This window comes from Pongo pygmaeus, chromosome 12 (assembly GCF_028885625.2).
Source record: "Pongo pygmaeus isolate AG05252 chromosome 12, NHGRI_mPonPyg2-v2.0_pri, whole genome shotgun sequence".
Lineage (NCBI taxonomy): Eukaryota > Metazoa > Chordata > Mammalia > Primates > Hominidae > Pongo > Pongo pygmaeus.
Window position 1 is genome coordinate 9,490,045 of NC_072385.2, and position 21,402 is coordinate 9,511,446.

Sequence of the window (21,402 nt, forward strand, 5' to 3'; positions counted from 1 at the left end):
CCACTTCTCTCTTTTCCATTCCACACCGCTGCAATCCACTCCACACCATTCCTCTCCACTACACTCTATTCCATTCCATTTCACCCCACTCCACTCCATTCCAGTCTGTTCCATTCCATTCCACTCCAATAAATTCCATTCCACTCCATTCCAGTCCACTCCACTCTACTCCACTCCATTCCATTCCATTTCACTACACTCCATTCCATTGCATTCTACTCCATTCTATCCCATTTCATTCAACTTCACTCAAATTCATTCCACTCCACTCAACTTCATTCCACTCCACTCCACTCCACTCCGTTCCACTCTACTCCATTCTATTCCAATCCATTCCATGCCACTCTTCTAAATAGCACTAAACTCTATTCAATTTCTCTCCACTCCATTGAATTCCACTCCATACCCTTTCAGTCCACTCCACTAAATTCGATTCCATTCCACTCCATTTTATACCACTTCAATTTATTCCATTCCATTCCAATCCATTCCAGTCCATTACACTCCATTCCACTTCACCCCACTCCACTCCACTTCACTCCACTCCACTCCATTTCACTCCATTCCATTCCACTCGATTTCATTCCTCTCTGTTCTGTTCTACTCCACTCCATGCCACTCCACTCCATTCCATTTAATTCCACTCTATTTCATTCGAAGCAGTTCCACTCTACTCCACTCGATTCCATTGTAGTCCATTCCATTCAATTCCACTCCACTCCACTCCACTCCTTGCCAGTCCACTCCTTTCCATTCCACTCTAATACTCTCCACTACATTTCAATCCATTCCACTCCACTCCATTTCATTCCATTGCACTCTGCTCCACTGCATTCCACTCCATTCCACTCCATTCGGGGACACACCACTCCACTTCATTCCATTAAATTCCACTGCACTCCACTCCTCTACTTTCCATTCCAATCTATTCCACTCCACTCCATTCCCCTCCATTGTACCTACGCCACGCCATTCCACTCCACTTCATTCCATTCCATTCCATTTCTTTATACACCACTGCAGCCCATTCCATTTCATTCCAGTCCATTCCATCTCATTCCAATCCATTGCAGTCCATTCCACTCCACTGCATTACATTTCATTCCATTCCAGTCCACTGCATTCCTCTCCACTTCATTCCACTCCACTACACTTCGTTGCATTCCACTCTACTTCGTTCCATTCCATTCCATTCCATTCCTCTCCATTCCACTCCCCTCCATTAAACTCCATTCCAATTAATTTCACTCCATTCCAGTCCACTCCCCTCCCCTCCATTCCATTTCAGTCCATTCCAATCCACACAATTCCATTCCATTCCAGTCTAATCCACTCCCCTCCACTCCACTCCATTCCATTCCCCTCCATTCAATTCCACTGCATTCCACTCCACTCCACTTCATTCCACTTCACTCCATTCAATTCCACTGCGCTCCATTCCAATCCATTCCACAACATTCCACTCCAATCCACTCCATTTCATTCCATTATATTCCATTCCACTCCATTCCACTCCACTGCATTCCACTCAATTTCACTCCATTCCACTCCATTCCAGTCCTCCCAACTCCACTCCACTCCTTTCCATTCAATTCCACTGCACTCCACTCCATTCCATTCCAATCCATTCCACTCCACTCCATTCCATTCAACTCGACTCCACTACATTCCTTTGATTTCCACTACATTCCATTACACTCCATTCCACTCCACATGACTCCATTTCACTCCATTGCATTCCGTTGCATTCCACCGCATTCCATTACAGTCCATTCCACTCCACATCACTCCTTTCCACTGCACTCGATTCCATTCCATTCCACTCCACTCCACACCACTACACTCCAGTTCATTCTATGACATTCCATTACTCTCCACTCCATTCCATTCCATTCCACACTGTTCCATTCCATTCCATTCCACTCCACTCCACTCAATTCCACTCCATGCCATTTCGTTCCATTCCACTCCTTCGCATTCCATGCCATTCTATTTCTTTCCATTCCTCTCCACTCCCCTCCAATCCATTCTACTCCACTCCACTCCATTCCACTCCATTCCACACCATTCCACTCTACTCCATTCCTTTCAGTTCCATTCCATTCCATTCCTTTCTTCTCTGTTGCAATCCTCTCCACTGCAGTCCCATCCACTCCTTTCCATTTCATTCCGTTCAACTCCATTCCTGTCCACTCCACGCCATTCAACTCCACTCCTCTGCATTCCGTTCCATTCCTTTCCATTCCATTCCATTCCATTCCTTTCCTTTCCACTCCACACTACTCCATTCCACTCCACTGTACTCCGTTCCACGAGATTTCATTCCATTCCACTCCATTCCATTCCATTCCACTCCATTCCATTCCATTCCATTCCACTCCATCCCATTCCATTCTTCTCCACTCCATTCCATTCCACTCCATTGTATTCCACTCCATTCCACTCCTCTCCACTCCACTCCACTGCCTTCCACTCCTTTCCATTCCACTCCATTGCATTCCTCTCCATTCCCTTTCAGTCCACTGCACTCCATTCCACTCCTCTCCACTCCACTCCATTCCACTCCACTCCACTGTATTCCATTCCATTCCACTCCACTACATTCCATTCCATCGTATTCCACTCCACTCCACTCCATTCCTCTCCATTACATTCCACTCGTTTCCACTTCACTCCAGTCCATTCCACTCCATTCCATTCCACTCCACTCCATTACATTCCACTCCATTCCAGTTCATTCCACTCCTTTCCACGCCACTCAGTTCCATTCCACTCCACTCCATTCCAATCCATTCCTGTCGACTTCACTCCATTCCACTCCACTCCGCTCCATTACATTCGATGCCTCTCCAATCCATTCCCTTCGTTTCCTCTCCATTCCATTCCATTCCACTCGAATCCACTCCATTGCATTCCATCCCACTACACTCCATTCCGGTCGACTCCTCTTCACTCCAATCCACTGCAATCCAGTCCATTCCATTCCATTCCACTCCTTTCCATGCCACTCCATTGCACTCCCTTCCACTCCCTTCCAGTCCACTCCAATCCATTCTGCTCCATAACATTCCATTCCACTCCACTCCATTCCATCTCACTCCACTCCATTACATTCCATTCCGTTCCCTTCCATTCCATTGGTTTCCTTTGCACCCCATTCCTCTCCACTCCACTTCTTTCCACTACACTCCACTCTATTCCATTCCATTTCATTCCATTCCCCAACATTCCATTTCGTTCCACTCCATTTCAGTCCATTCCCCTCTATTACAATGCACTCCATTCCACTCCATTCCACTCCATTCCACTCCTCTCCATTCCATAAAATTCCATTCCACCCCACTCCACTCCATCCACCACTCTCAATTCCATTCCATTTCATTCCATTCCTCTCCACTCACTTCACTCCTTTCCATTCCATTCCACTCCACTGCACTGCACTCCACTCCACTCCTTTCAACTCCTCTCCATTCCATTCGATTCCATTCCATTCCACTCAACTCCACTCCATTCCACTCCTCTCCCTTCCACTCCATTCCATTGAACTCCATTCCTTTCCATTCTATTCCACTCCTTTCCATGCCACCCCATTCTACTCCATTGTACTCCGTTCAAGTCCTCCGCATCCCACTCCACTCCATTCCATTCTATTCCACTCTACTCCACTCCACTACATTCTGTTACTTTCCACTCCTCTCCATTCAGTTCCATTCCACTCCAAACCATTCCATTATATGCTATTCCCTTCCATTCAATTGCACTCCATTCCTTTCCTCTCCACTAAATTCCAGTCTACTCAACTCCATTCCCTTCAATTCCATTCCAGTCCACTCCAATTCTCTCCACTCCACTCCATTCTGCTGCATTCTTCTCCACTCCAATCCTTTCCACTCCCCTCCATTCCATTAAAATCCACTCCACTGAATTCCATTCCAATCCACTCCACTACATTCCGCTCCTCTCCACTCCACTCCTTACCATTCCATTCCATTCCATTCCATTCCAATCCGTTCCAGTCCACTACACTCCATTCCCCTACTCGCCTCTCGACTCCCCTCCACTCCATTCCATGCCATTGCCTTCCGCTGCGCACCATTACATTCCATTACACAGCATTCCGTTCCATTCCATTCTAATCCACTTCACTCCACTCTAGTCAATCCCACTCCATTCCATTCCACTCCAATCCATTCCATTCCATTCCAATTCATTCCACTCTACTCCACTCCATTCCATTCCATTCCATTCCACTCCAATCCATTCCATTTCTTTCAATTCTATTCCATTCCACTCCTTTCCACTGCACTCAGTTCCAGTCCACGCCATTCCATTTCACTCGATTACATTCCACTCCATTCCACTCCACTCCACTCCATTCCATTTAATTCCACTGCATTCCATTCCAAACCGTTCCTCTCCACTCTACTTCATTCCACTCCACTCTATGCCATTTAATTGCACTCCACTCCACTAGTTTTCACTCCACTCCATTCCATTCCACTCTAATCCTCTCCACTCCATTCTAATCCATTCCATTCCACTCCATTCCATTCCACTCCACTCTACTCCACTGCATTCCACTCCATTCCACTCCATTCCAGGACACTCCACTGCACTCCACTCCATTCAATTCCATTCCACTCCTTTCCAATTCACTCCACTCCATTACCATCCATTCAACTCCATTCATTCCAGTACATTCCTATCCACTCCATGCAATTCCATTCCACTTCCTTCCAGTACATTCCACTCCATTTAACTCCATTCCATTCCATTACATTATATTCCACTCCATTCCAGTCCTTTCCACTGCATTCCATTCCACTCCACTCCATTCCATTCCAATGCATTCCAGTACATTCCACTCCACTCAACTCCATTCTATTCTATCCCATTCCATTCCACTCCGTTCCAGTCCATTCCACTCCATTCCATTCCATTCCTGTGCAATCCACTCCAATCCACTCCACTCCACTAAATTCCACTCCATTCCACTCCTTTCCAGTCTACTTCACTCCACTACATTCCTTTCCATTCAATTGGACTCCATTCCACTCCACTCTACTCCATTCCTCTCCACTCCACTCCAATACACTCCACTCCACTCCAATACACTCCACTCCACTCCAATACACTCCACTCAAGTACAGTCCACTCCTTTCCACTCCATTCCATTCCACTCCATTCCACTCCACTCCACTCTGTTCCATTCCACTCCACTACATTCCATTCCTCTCCACTCCACTCCACTCAAATCCACTATGCTCAATTCCATTCCATTCCTTTCCATTCCACTCCACTCCATTCCATTCCATTGTATTCAACTCCTTTCCATGCCACTCCATTCCACTCCATTGCACTCTATTCCTGTCCACTCCAATCCAGTCCACTCCATTCCATTCTGTTCAACTCCACTCCACTCCACTAAATTGAATTCCATTCCTCTCCACTCCATTCAATTCCATTCCACTCCATTCCTCTCCACTCCACTTCACTCCAATCCATTCCACTCCATTCAATTCAACTCCATTCCAAACCAATGCACTCCACTCCACTCCACACCATTCCACTCCACTCCACTCCATTCCACTCCTGTACATTCCATTCCACTGCAGTCCACTCCATTCTGCTCCACTCCACTCCACTCCATTCCAATCCACTCCATTGCACTCCACTCCACTCCTTTGCATTCCATTCCAATCCATTGCCATCCACTACACTGCAATCCACTACACACTACTCCACTCCACTCCATTCTGTGTCATTGAATTACACTCCACAACATTCCATTCCATTCCACTGCATACCATTAGATTCCATTCCATTCCACTCTACTCCCCTTCACTCCACCCTAGTCAATTCCACTCCATTCCATTCCAGTGCACTCCATTCCATTCCATTCCACTCCCCTCCACTCCATTCCATTCCACTCCATTGCACTCCACTCCACTCCACTCCATTGCTTTCCATTCCATTCCACTCCACTCCATTCCATTCCATTTCTTTCAATTACATTCCATTCCACTCCGTTCCACTCAACTCCAGTCCACTCCTCTCTACTCCATTCCATTCCACTCGATAGCAATCCTGTCCATTCCACTCCACTGCACTGCATTCCACTATACTCTATTCTATTCCATTCCACTCCACTGCACTCCACCTCATTCTATTCCATTCCATTCCACTCCATTCCACTACACTCCACTCCACTGCACTCCATTCCACTCCACTCCAATCCACTCCACTCCACTCCACGGTACTCCATTGCAGTCCACTCCTCTCCATTCTTTTCCATTCCACTCTACTCTACTCCACTACACTCCACTGCACCCCATTCCATTCCATTCCATTCCACTCCATTTCATTCAATTTCACTCTACTCCATTCCACTCCACTCCATTCCTCTCCACCCAATTCCAATCCATCCTGTTCAACTCCATTCCACTCTACTTCACTCCATTCCACTCCACTCCACTCCATTCCACTCTATTCCGTTTCACTACACTCCAATCCATTCCACTCTACTCTACTTCATTCCATTACATTCCCTTACATTAAACTCCATTCCATTCAACTCCACTCCATTGCATTCGACTCTACTCCATTCCATTTGAATCCATTCCATTCCATTCCACTCCACTCCATTCCATGCCACCGCATTCCTTTCCATTCCATGCCACTCCACTGCGTTTCATGCCATTGCATTCCTCTCCACTCCGTTCCATTCCATTCCACTGTATTTCATTCCACTCCGTTCCTCTCAACTCCACTCCACTCTACTCCACTCAATTGCAATCCATTCCATTCCATTACACTACACTCCATTCCTTACCATTCCACTCCTCTCCACTCTTTTCCATTCCACTGCATAAGACTCCAATCCAGTCCATTCAATTCTATTCCTTTTCATTCCACTCCAATACATTCCACTCCATTACATTCCTCTCCATTACACTGAACTCGAATTCTTTCCACTCCACTCCTTTCCATTCCACTCCACGGTATTCCACTCCACTACCTACCCCTACATAACATTCCATTCCTTTCCATTCCACTCCATCCCAATCGACTCCACTCCACTCCATTCCACTCCACTCCATTCCATTCTATTCCATTCCATTCTATTCCATTCCATTCCATTCCTTTCCATTCCATTCCATTCCACTTTTTTCCATTCCTTTCCTCTATACTCCTTTCAATTCCATTTCTTTCAAATCTACCCGAATCCCTTCCATTCCCTTCAACTCCTTTCCACTCTACTCCCCTCCATTCCCCTCCACTCCACTCCATTCCATTCCTTTCCATTCCATTCCACTCCACTCAATTCCACTCCACTCCACTCCATTCCACTCAATTCTACTCCATTCCATTCCTTTCCATTCCATTCCATTAAACTCCGTTGCATTTCTATCCACTCCATTCCAGTCCACTCCACTACATTCCACCCCACTGCAGTCAACTCCATTCCATTCATTTCCATTCCACTGCACTCCATTCCATTCCACTATTCTGCATTCCATTCTTTTCAATTCCACTGCACTCCACTGCTCTCCACTCCACTCCACTCCGTTCCACTCCATTCCACTGCACTCCATTCCATTCCATTCCACTGCCACTCCATTCTACTATAGTCCATTCCATTCCACTGCATTCGTGTCCATTCCATTGAACTCCATTAGATTGCATTCCACTCCACCCCACTCAAATTCATTCCACTGCACTCCAGTCCAATCCACTCCTCTGTACTCCACTTCGTTCCACTCCATTCCAATCCATTCCACTCCATTCCTGTCTACCCCACTCCCCTCCTTTCCATTACATTACATTATACTGCAGTCCATTCCACTCCACTCTACACCGTGTCATTCCATTCCGTTCCATTAAATTCCATTCCATTCCTCTCCTCTTCATTCCAGTCCACTCCACTGCATTCCATTCCATTACATTCCATACCACTCCACTCCATTCCATGCCACTCCACTCCACTCCTCTCCATTCCACGCCACTCCATTCCAGTCTACTCCACTCCATTCCTCTCCACTCCACTCCACCCCACTCAACTGCATTCCCTTTCACTCTATTCATTCCATTCCATTCCATTCCACACCATTGCATTCCATTCCAATCCATTCCTCACCACTCCTTTCCAGTCCATTCCACTACATTCTCCACCTCTCCACTCCACTTCATTCCACTCCATTCCACTCCTTCCCATGCCACTCCATTCCACTCCACTCCATTCCATTCCATTCCACTCCACTCCACTCCTCTCCATTCCATTCCACTCCATTCTATTCATTCCCATTCCACTTCATTCCATTCCACCCCGTTCTATTCATTCCCATTCCACTTCATTCCATTCCACTCCACTCCACTCCATTCCATTCCATTCCATTCCTTTCCACTCCTCTTCATTCCATTCCATTCAATTCTTATCCACTCCTTTCCTCTCCGTTCCATTCCATTCCATTCCATTACAATCCATACCACTCCACTCCACTCCAATCCATTCCATTCCCCAAAACTCTAGTGCATTCAATTCCATTCCTTTACATTCCATGCCATTCCATTCCACTCTATTCCAGTCCTTTCCACTTCATTCTTGTTAGTTGCACTCCATTCCACTCCATTCCACTCTTCTGCATTCCACTTCTATTAACCCCATTCCACTCCATTCCATTCCACTGCATTCCACTCCACTCCCCTCCATTATATTCCACCCCATTCCGCTTGACTCCACTCCACTCCTCTCCAATGCATTCAGTTCCAATGCAATACACTTCCCTTCATTCCAGTCTTTTTCACTCCTCTTCATAACATTCCATTCCACTCCATTGCTCTCTAATCCACTCCAATCCTTTCCAATCCACTCCATTCCATTCCACTTAACTCCATTCCCCTCCACTCCATTCCACTCCATTCCATTCCACTCCTCTAAATTCCATTCCGCTCCATTCCATTCCTTTCGTCTCCCTCCCTCTCCACTCCATTCCATTCCACTCCATTCCATGCCACTCTCTTCCATTCCGTTTAACTCCACTCCTCTCCCCTCCATTCCACTCCTTTCCCCTCCATTACACTCCTCACTTTCCATTCAATTTCACTCCATTCTCCTCCAATCCACTCCACTCTGTTCCACTCTACTCCATTCCATTCGATTCCATTCCACTCAATTCCACTCCACTCCATTCCACTCCACTCCACTCTATTTCACTCCACTGCACTCCATTCCATTCCCTTCCATTCCTTTCCACTCCATTCCGCTCCACTCCATTTCATTCCACTCCACTCCACTCCTCTCCATTCCATTCCACTCCACTCCACTCCTCTCCATTCCATTCCATTCCATTCCATTCCATTCCACTCCATTCCTTTCATTTCCACTCTATTCCAGTCCACTGTACTCCACTCCATTCCACTCCATTTCATTACACTCCACTACCCTCCATTACATTCCACTCCATTCCATTCCCTTCCTTTGTACTCCACTCCCCTCCATTCCACTCCACTCCCTCCATTGCATCTCATCCCACTCCATTCAACTCTATTCCACTCCACTAAATTCCAGTCCACTCCAACCCTCTCCAACCCATTCAGTTCTATTCTATTCCTCCACACTCCGTTCCACACCTCTCCCCTCCTTTCCACTCCTATCCATTGCATTCCATTCAATCCCATTCCATTCCATCCCATTCCATTCCTTTACACTTCACTCCATTCCATTCCATTCCTTTACACTTCACTCCATTCCATTCCATTCCATTCCATTCAAATCCATTCCATCCAACTCCCTTCCACTCCACTTCACTCCACTACATTCCATTACATCTGATTCCATTCCGCTCCACTCCACTCCTCTCCACTCTGCTTCACTCCTCTCCACTCCATTCCACTCAATCTCATTCCATTCCGCTCCATTCCACTGTACTTCTCTCACCCTACTCCATTCCACTTCATTCCATTACATTCCATGCTATTCCATTCCTCTCAATTCCATTCCACTCCCCTTCAGCGCACTCCAATCCAGTCCACTCCAACCATTCCATTCCATTGCATTGTACTGCATTCCATTCCATTCCTTTCTTTCGAGACTATCTAACTCTGTCACTCAGCCTGTAGCGCAGTGGCATAATCTCAGCTTCCATTCAATTCCATTCCATTCCACTCCACTCCACTCCACTTCATTCTGTTCCACTCCATTCCACTCCACTCCATTCCATTCCACTCCAATCCTCTCCATTCCCTTCCAATCCACTCCATTCCCTTCCAATCCACTCCACACCACTGCACTACATTCTATTCCATTCCTTTCCACTCCACTACATTCCATTCCACTTCATTTCAGTCCACTCCACTCCACTCCATACTACTACATTCCATTCTACTCCATCCATTCCAATACTTTGTGGTCCACTCCACTCCATTCTATTCCACTGCACTCCATTACATGCAATTCCTCTCCATTCCCTTCCATTCCATTCCACTTCATTCCATTCCTGTCCACTCACATCCAATCTATTCCATGCCACTCCACTCCACTACATTCCGCTACACTCCACTCCACTCCATTCCATTCCCTTCCATTCCATTCCATTCCTTTCCATTCCACTCCTTTGCATCCCACTCCATTCCAGTCCATTACCTTCCACTCCATTCCAATACACTCTATTCCTTCCTATTACACTCCAATCCCCTCCACTACATTCCCTTCCATTCCACTCCACTCCACTCCATTCCACTCTATTCCCCTCCATTCCATTCCATGCCATCACACTCCGTTACACTCCACTCCATTCCATTCCATTAAACTCCACTCCATTCCACTCCATTCCATTCCACCCCATGCCACTCTACTGAATTCCACTCCACTCCACTCCGTTCCATTCCACTCCATTCCAGTCTTCTCCATTCCAATCCACTCCATTCCACTCCACTCCATTCTATTCCATTCGATTTATTTCCACTCCATGACACTCCACTTAAGCCTACTCCATTCTATTCATTGCCACTGCACTGCACTCCTCTCCATTCCACTCCGCTCCATTCCACTCCACTCCATTCCATTCCATTCCACTCTTGTCCAATCCATTCCACTACACTGCACTCGATTCCAATCCACTCCTCTCCACTCCATCCCATTCCATTCCATTCCATTCCATTCCAATCTTCTCCTTTCCATTCCATTCCATTCCACTCTACTTCATTCCACTCCACACCAGTCCACTCCACTCATTCCATTCCACTCCATTCCATTCCACTCCACTCCATTCCAGTCCACTCCACTCCATTCCACTCCACTCCACTCAACTCCTTTCCATTCCACTCCACTCAACTTCGCTCCATTCCACTCCACTCCACTCATTCCATTCCATTCCATTCCATTCCACTCCATTCCATTCTCTTCCAATCCATTCCATTCCCCTCCATTCCTGTCCATTCCACAACATTCCCATCCACTGCACTCCACTCCATTCCGCTCCATTCCAGTCCATCCCATGCCACTCCAATCTACTCCACACCAGTCCATTCCACGCCACTCCAATCCCTTCCACACCAGTCCATTCCATTCCACTCCACTCCACTCCTCTCCATTCCATTCCACTCCATTCCTTTCAATTCCATTCTATTCCACTCCACTCCACCCGTTCCATTCTCTTCCATTCCATTACACTCCGTAGCACTCCACTCCACTCCAATCTGTTCCATTCCATTCCCCAAAATTCCACTACATTCTATTCCTTTCCATTCCATTCCATTCCATTCCAATCTATTCCATTCCATTCCATTCCATTCAATTCAATTCCACTCCATTCCACTCCACTCCACTCCTCTCCATTCCATTCCACTCCGTTCTATTCAATATAATTCCACTGCATTCCATTCCACTCCACTCCACTCCATTCCATTCCATTCCACTCCAGTCCACTCCATTTCATTTCATTCCATTCCATTCCACTCCACTCCACTCCATTCCATTCCATTCCACTCCCCTCCATTCCATTCCATTCCGTTCCATTACACTCCATACCACTCCACTTCACTCCAATCCATTCCATTCCATTCCCCAAAATTCCACTACATTCGATTTCATTCCATTCCATTCCACTCTATTCCATTCCCTTCCACTCCATTCCAGTCAATTTCACTCTATTCCACTCCAATCCACTCCACTCCATTCCACTCCTATCTTCCCCATTCCGCTCCATTCCATTCCAGTACATTTCACTCAACTCCCCTACAATACATTCCACTTCATTCCACTCCACTCCATTCCACTCCAATCTATTCTTCTCCGCTCCATTCCATTCAATTCCAACCCACTCCACTCCCGTTCTTTCCACTCCTTTCCCCTGAATTCCACTCCTCTCCATACCATTCCATTCCACTCCATTCCTCTCCAATCCTCTGAACTCCTTTCAACTCTACTCCATTCCATTCCATTTAAGTCCAATCCATTCCACTCCATTCCACTCCATTCCACTACCCTCCATTCCACTCCAATCCATTCCATTCCGTTCTACTCCACTCCCCTCCACTCCTTTCCATCTCATCACATTCCCTCCAACTCTATTCCACTCCACTCCTCTCCACTCCACTCCAAGCCTCCCCATCCCATTCCATCCAATTATATTCCTCCGCACTCCATTCCACTCCTCTCTCCTCCTTTCCTCTCCTCTCCATTCCATTCCATTCCATTCCATCCCATTCCATTCCATTCCATTCCATTCCATTCCACTCCATTCCATTCCATTCTATTCAAATCCATTCCATTCCATCTAACTCCCTTTCACTGCACTCCATACCACTACATTCCATTACATCTGATTTCATTCCACTCCACTTCACTGCTCTCCGCTCTACTGCATTCCACTCCACTACATTCCACTCACTCTCATTCCATTCCGCTCCATTCCACTGTACTCCTCTCCACCCTACTCCTTTCCACTTCATTCCATTCCATTCCACGCTATTCCATTCCTCTCAATTCCATTCCACTTCACTTCAGTGCACTCCAATCCAGTTCACTCCACTCCATTCCATTCGATTCCAATCCACTCCACTCCCCTTCATTCCACTCCATTCCACTCCACTCTATTCCATTCCATTTAAGTCCACTCCACTCCACTCCATTCCATCTCATCCCATTCCATTCAACTCTATTCCACATCACTCCACTCCACTCCACTCCTCTCCAATTCTCTCCATCCCTCTCCTTCCAATTCTATTCCTCCACACTCCACTCCACTACTCTCCTCTCCTCTCCTCTCCAATCGTCTCCATTCCATTTCATTTCATCCCATTCCATCCCATTACACTGCACTCCACTACATTAAACTCCATTCCACTCCACTGCACTCCATTCAATTCCATTCCTTTCCATTTCATTACAATCCAATCCATTCCCTTCCACTCCATTCCAGTCCACTCCACTCCACTCCATTCCGCTCCATTCCATTCTATTGCATTCCACTCCAATCCATGCCATTGCATTCCATGCCACTCGATTCCACTCCATTCCCTTTCCACTCCACACCCTTCCACTTCACTCCATTCCATTCCAATCCATTCCATGACACTTCACTAAATTCCACTCCACCCCATTCCATTCCACTCCACTCCACGCCATTATTTTCCATTCCACTCTGTTTTGTTCCATTCCATTCCCCTCCATTCCATTCCATTCTATTCCTCTCCGTTCCATTCCATTCCCCTCCATTCTATTCCACTCCACTCATCTCCACTGCATTGTACTCCACTGCACTCCACTCCACTCCATTCCATTCCACTCCAATCCATTCCCTTCCATTCCACACCACTCCAATACATTGCATTCCATTCCATTCCAATCCACTCCATTCCATTCCACTCCATTCCAATCCACTTGACTCCACTCCACACCACTCCATTCCATTCCACTCCATCCATTCCCATACATTGTGGTCCACTCCACTCCACTCCATTCCATTACAATCAATTATTCTCCATTCCATTCCATTGCTTTCCACTTCACTCCATTACATTCGACTCCTCTCCACCCACTCCACTCCACTGCCTTCCATTCCATTCCACTCTACTCCATTCCACTCCACTCCTCTCCATTACCCTCCACTTCAATCCACTCCACCTCATTCCTTCCCATTCCATTAAACTCCATTTCTCTCCACTGCACTTCATGCAAATCTACTCCACTCCATTCCATTCCATTCCATTCCACTCCACTCCATTCCACTCCACTCCACTCCACTCCATTCCACTCCACTCCATTCCATTCCATTCCACTCCATTCTGTTCCATTTCATTCCATTCCATTCCATTCCTTTGTACAGTGGCACAATCTCAGCTCACATTTCTTTTCAACATTCCATTGCATTCCATTCCATCCCAATTTTGCTATAAAATTTCACTCCACCCCACTGCACTTCACTTTATTCCATTCCTCTCCATTGCTTGCCATTCCATTCCATTCCCCTCCAATTCACTCCATTACATTTCATTCCATTCCATTTCACTCCATTCCATTTAGTTCCACTCCATTCCAGTACGTTACACTGGATTCCACTCCACTCCACTCCATTACACTCCATTCTACACCATTCCATTCTTCTCCATTTAATTCCACACCATTCCTCCCCACTCCACTCCATCCCACTACACTCCAATCCCTTGCATTCCATTACATTCCACTCAACTCTACTCCACCCCGCTCCACTCCTATCCGTTCCATTCCAATCCACTGCAATCCACTCTATCTCACTCCTTTCCACTCCAGTCCATTTCATTCAATTCCATTCCATTCCACTCCATTCCGCTGCATTCCATTACATTCCACTCCACTCCACTCCATTCAATTCCATTCCTTTTGATATCATTAAACTCCATTCCTTTCCATTCTACTCCATTCCAATCCACTCCACTCCACGCCGTTCCATTCCATTCAACTCCAATCCATTCCATTGCATTCCACGCCACTTCATGCCATTGAATTTCACTCCACTCCATTCCACTCCGTTCCTTTCCTCTCCACACCATTCCAATTCCCTCCATTATTTTCCAATTCCATGCCACTCCACTTAATTCCACTCCACGCCACTCCAGTCCACTCAAATCCACGCCATTCTTTTCCATTCCACTCTATTTTGTTCCATTGCATTCCACTCCATTCCATTCCATTCCACTCCATTCCATTCCATTCCACTCAATTCCATTCCATTCTACTCCATTCCATTCCATTGTACTCCATTCTATTCCACTGCACTCCACTCTACTCCATTGTACTCCACTCCACTCCACTTCATTCCACTCCACTCCCCTCCACTCCACTCCCCTCCACTCCCCTCCACTCCACTCCCCTCCACTCCCCTCCACTCCACTCCCCTCCACTCCACTCCATTCCACCCCACTCTTCTCCATACCATTCCATTCCATTCCATTCCATTTCTTTCCCTTCCATTCCACTACATTCCATTCCATTCCACTGTTCTCCATTGCCCCCCAGTGCATTACGCTCCACTCCATTCCATTCAGTTGCATTAAACTCCATTACACTGCACTCCCCTCCATTCCACTCAACTGCATTCCATTCCATTCCATTCCATTCCACTCTTCTCCACTCCACTCCATTCAATTCCACTCCACTCCATTCCAATCCTTTCCATTCCATTCCACTCCACTCCACTCAGTTCCCCTACACTCCACTTCAAACCATTCAATTCCCTTACATTCCACAACTTTCCATTCCATTCCACTCCTTTGCAGTCCGCTGCACTCCATTCCACTCGACTCCACTCCACATCACTACACTGCACTCCATTCCATGTCTTTCCATTCCACTGCACTCCATTAAATTGCATTCCACTGCAATCCATTCCATTCCATTCCTTTGCACTCCATTCCATTCCATTCCACTCGACTCCACTCCTCTCCCCTCCACTCCTTTCCATTCCATTCCACTCTACTCCATTCCACTCCACTCCAATCCTCTCCACTTCATTCCATTCCAACCAATTAAACTCTATTCCTCTCCACTGCAGCCCATTCAAGTCTACTCCACTCCATCCCATTCCATTCTATTCCACGGCACTCCATACTACTCCACTCCACTCCATTCCACTGCACTCATCTCCATTCCATTCCATTCCACTGCATTCCATTCCACCCCAATCCATTCCTGTCCACTCCAGTGCATTCTACTCCATTCCACTCCACTACACTCAACTCCATTCCATTCCATTCCATTCCACTCCACTCCATTCCACTCCATTCCATTTCATTCCATTCCCTTCCATTCCAATGCATTACACTCCACTCTACTCCACTCCACTCCCTTCCACTCCATTCCATTCCACTCCATTCCACTCCATTCCACTCCACTCCATGAAATTCCATTCCACTCTACTCCACTCCACTCCATTCCATTCCACTCCATTCCACTCCACTACATTCCATTCCACTCCATTCCTGTCCATTCCATTCCATTCCTTTCCATTCCATTCCACTCCACTCCATTCCATTCCACTCCATTCCACTCCACTTCACGCTATTACACTCCACTCCACTCCTTTATACTCCTTTCAACTTCATTCCATTCCATTCTCCTCCATTCCAATCCACTCCACTACACTCCAGTCAATTCCACTCCTCTGCATTCCGTTTCATTTCATTGCATTCCATTCCATTCCATTCCACTGCACTCCACGCTATTCCAATCCATTCCTTTCCACTCCACTCCACTCCACACCACTGCACTACACTACACTACACTCCATTCCATTCCACTACTTTCCATTCCATTCCTTTATTTTCACAGGATCTCACTCTGTCACAAAGGCTGGAGTGCATTGGCACAATCCCAACTCACATTTCTTTTCACCATTCCTTTGCATTCCATTCCGTTCCATTGCATTCCATTCCATTTCACTCCATTCCCATTCCATTCCATTCCTTCTCATTCCATTCACCTCCAATCCACTCCACTCCACTCCCCTCACCTCCACTTAACTCCACTCCATTCCATTCCATTACATGCCATTTCACTCCATTGCATTCCATTCCTTTCATTCAACAGGATATCACTGTGTCACCCATGCTGGAGTGCAGTGGCACCATCTCAGCTAACTTTACTTCTTAACTTTCCATTTCATAGCATTGTATTCCATTGCTTTCCATTGCCTTCCATTCCACTCCATTCCATTCAATTCCATTCCATTCAACTCAGTTCCACTGCCCTCCACTCCACTCCACTCCACTAAGTTCCATTACATCCGATTCCATTCCACTGCATTCCACTTCACTCCAGTCCACTTCAGTCAACTCCACTTCACACTCCTCCATCCCATTCCTTTCCCCTCCATTCCACTCCAATCCACTCCACTCCACTCCGGTAAATTCCATTTCATTCCATTCCACTTCACTCCATTGCATTCCATTCCTTTCTTTTGACAGGATATCACAGTGCCACCCAGCCTGGAATGCAGTGGCAGAATCTCAGCTCACATTTCATTTCACCATTCCATTCCACACCTTTCCATTCCATTCCACTCCATTCCAATCCATTGCACTCCAGTCAACTGCATTCCATTCTAGTCCACTCCACTCCTTTCCATTCCATCCCCTACCATTCCACTCTTTTCCACTCCACTCCACTCCATTCCATTCCATTCCACTGCATTCCATTCCTCTCCATTCCATTCCACTCCATTCCATTCCATTCCACTCCATTCCATTCCATTCCACTCCACTCTATTCAACTCCACTCCACTCCACTCTATTCCACTCCACTCCACTCCAGTCTTGTCCACTCCACTCGACTCCATGCCACTCCTGTCCTCTCCATTCCAAACCACTCCATTCCATTCCACTCCACTCCAAACTATTCCACTCCACTGCATTCCATTCCACTCCACTTCATTCCGTTCCTCTCAAATCCGTTCCATTCCATACCATTCCAGTCCTGTCTTTTGCGCTCCATTCCGTACCATTCCACTCTACTCCATTCCACTTCACTGAATTCCACTACACTCTCTTCCACTACCCTTCACTCCTCTCTTCTCCACTCCAGTCCTTTCCATTCCATTCCACTCCATTGAACTCCACTCCATTCCACTCCAATCCATTCCACTCCACTCCACTCCATTCCAGTCCACTTCACTGCTTTTCATTCCATCCCATTCCATTTCACTCCTTTCCACTGCAATCCACTCCACTACTCTCCACTCGAATCCATTCCATTCCATGCCACTCCATTCCATTCCATTCCTTTATTTTAACAGGTTCTCTCTATCACCCAAGGTGGTGTGCAGTGGCAAGATCTCAGCTCATATTTCTTTTCACCATTCCATTCCATTTCATTCTATTCCATTCCATTCCATTCCATTTCATTCCACTGCACTCAATTCGATTCCTCTCACGTCCACTCCATTCCATTCCGTTCCATTCCAGTGCATTCCATTCCATTCATTGCTTTTGAGAGTATCTCACTCTGTCATCCAATCTGGAGCGCTGTGCCAGAGTCTCACCTTCCATTCCATTCCACTCCATTCCATTAAATTCCATTCCACTCCGTTAGATTGCATTCCACTCCTCTCCATTCCATTCCACTCCACTCCATTCCACTCTACCCCATTCCATTCCATTACCCTCCACTCCATTCCACTCTACTCCATTCCTCTCCAATCCACGTCATTCCGCATCACTCCACTCCCTTCCATTCCACTCCATTCCATTCCAATCCATTCCTTTCCACTCCATTCCTTTCTATTCCACTCCACTGCACTTTACTCCATTCCATTCCACTCCATTACATTCCACGCCACTCTATAGTACTCTATTCTTTTCCATTCCTTTCACTGCATTCCATTCCATTCCACTCCACTCCATTCCATTTCACTCCACTCTACTACACCCCACTCCACTCCTTTACATTCAATTCCATTTCATTCCATGCCATTCCTTTCCATTACTTTCCACTCCGTTCCATTACAATCCACTCCATTCTATTCCATTCCTTTGCACTCCATTCCACTCCACTCCATTCCACTGCATTCCACTCCATTCCACTCCATTCAAGTCCACTGCATTCCACTTCACTCCACTCCATTCCATTCCTCTCCACTCCACTCCATTCCATTCCACTCCATTCTGCTCCAGTTCATTCCATTCCACTCCACTCCACTCCACTCCACTACATTCCACTCCACTCCATTCCACTCCACTCATTCCATTCCATTCCATTCCACTCTGATCCACTCCAATCCACGCCACTCCATTCCAATCCACTCCATTCCATTCCATTCCATTCCATTCCATTCCATTCCATTCCATTCCTTTCCACTCAAATCCACTCCATTCCATTCCACTCCAGTACATTCGACTCCAATCAACTACATTCCATTTCACTCCATTCCACTCCACTCCAGTCTATTCCACACCACTGCACTCCATTCCGTTCCACTGCACACCATTCCATTCCATTCCATTACACTCCATACCATTCCATTCAGCTCCATTCCACTGCACTCCACTCCACTCATCTCCACTCCATTCCTTTCCACTCCATTCCACTCCACTCCAATCCATTCCACTCTGCTCCACTCCTCTCCACTCCATTCCACTCCACTACATTCGAGTTGAATCCAGCACATTCCATTTCACTCCATTCCAATCCACTCCTTTACACTCTATTTCACTCCACTCCACTCCATTCCTCCCGACTGCACTCCATTTCATTCCATTCCACTCCATACCATTCCATTCCACTCCATTCCACTCCACTCCACTCCTTTCCACTCTTCTCCATTCCACTCCATTAGACTCCACTCCAATTCATTCCACTCCACTCCACTCCACTCCACTTCACTCCATTCCTTTCCACTACTTTCCATTCCATTCCTTTCTTTCCACACGATCTCACTCTTTCACAAAGGCTAGAGTGCAGTGGCGAAATCACAACTCACATTTCTTTTCACCATTCTATTGCATTCCATTCCATCCCATTCCATTCCATTCTGTTTCACTCCACTCCACTCCACTACATTCTATTTCACTCCATCCCATTCCATTAGAATCCATTCCACTCCACTCCATTCCAGTCCTCTCCACTGCACTGCACTCCATTCCACTCCATTCAATTCCATTTCAGTCCATTGCATTCCATTCCTTTCATTCGACAGGATATCACTGTGTCACCCACCCTGGAATGCAGTGGCACAATCTCAGCTCACATTACTTGTCAACTTTCCATTGCATTGTATTCTACTCCATTGCATTCCATTCCATTCCATTCCATTCCATTCCATTCCATTCCATTCCATTCCACTGAGTTCCACTGCACTCCACTCCCCTCCACTCCACTAAATTCCATTGCATTCGGTTCCATTCCAATCCATTCCACAGCCCTCCACTCCACTCCATTCCACTACATACCATTCCTTTCCCCTGCATTCCACTTCACTCCTCTCCACTCCTGTCCATACCATTCCATTCCATTCCAGTTCAATCCATTGCATTCCATTCCTTTCTTTCAACAGGATATCACAATATCACCCAGCCTGGAGTGCAGTGGCACAATCCCTGCTCACATTTCATTTCACCTTTCCATTCCATTCCTTTCCATTCCATTCCACTCCACTCCACTCCACTCAAATGCATTCCACTCCACTCCTCTCCAGTCCATTCCACTATACTCCATTCCATTCCTGTCCACTCCACTCCTTTCCATTCCATCCCATTCCTTTCCACTCCTTTCCACCTCACTCCCCTCCATTCCACTGCACTCCACTCCATTCCATTCCATTCCATTTCATTCCATTCCATTGCTTTCTTTTGAAAGGGTCTCACTCTATCACCCACGCTGGTGTGCAGTGGCAAAATCTCAGCTCACATTTCATTTCAACATTCCATTCCATTCCATTCCATTCCATTCCTTTCCATTCCATTCCATTCTACTGCACTCCACACCACTCAATTCCACTCCACTCTACTCCAATTCTTTCTATTCCATTTCATTCCAATCCCTTCCATTCCACTCCTTTCTTTCTACTGGATCTCCCTCTGTCACACAGGCTGTAGCGCAGTGGCACAATCTCAGCACACATTTCTTCATTCCATTCCATTCCATTCCATTCCACTCCACTCCATTCAACTCTGCTCCACTCCACTCAACTGAACTTCACTCCATTTCACTCCACTCCTTTCCATTTGACTCCATTCCATTCCACTCCATTCCTCTCCACTCCTCTCCACTCCCCACCATTCCACTACACTCCTTTCCACTCTACTCCACTCCACTCCACTCCACTGCATTCCATTCCATTCCACTCCATTCCTTTCCATTCCTTTCTTTCCACAGGATCTCACTCTGTCACAAAGGCTGGAGTGCAGTGGCACCATCTCATCTCACATTTC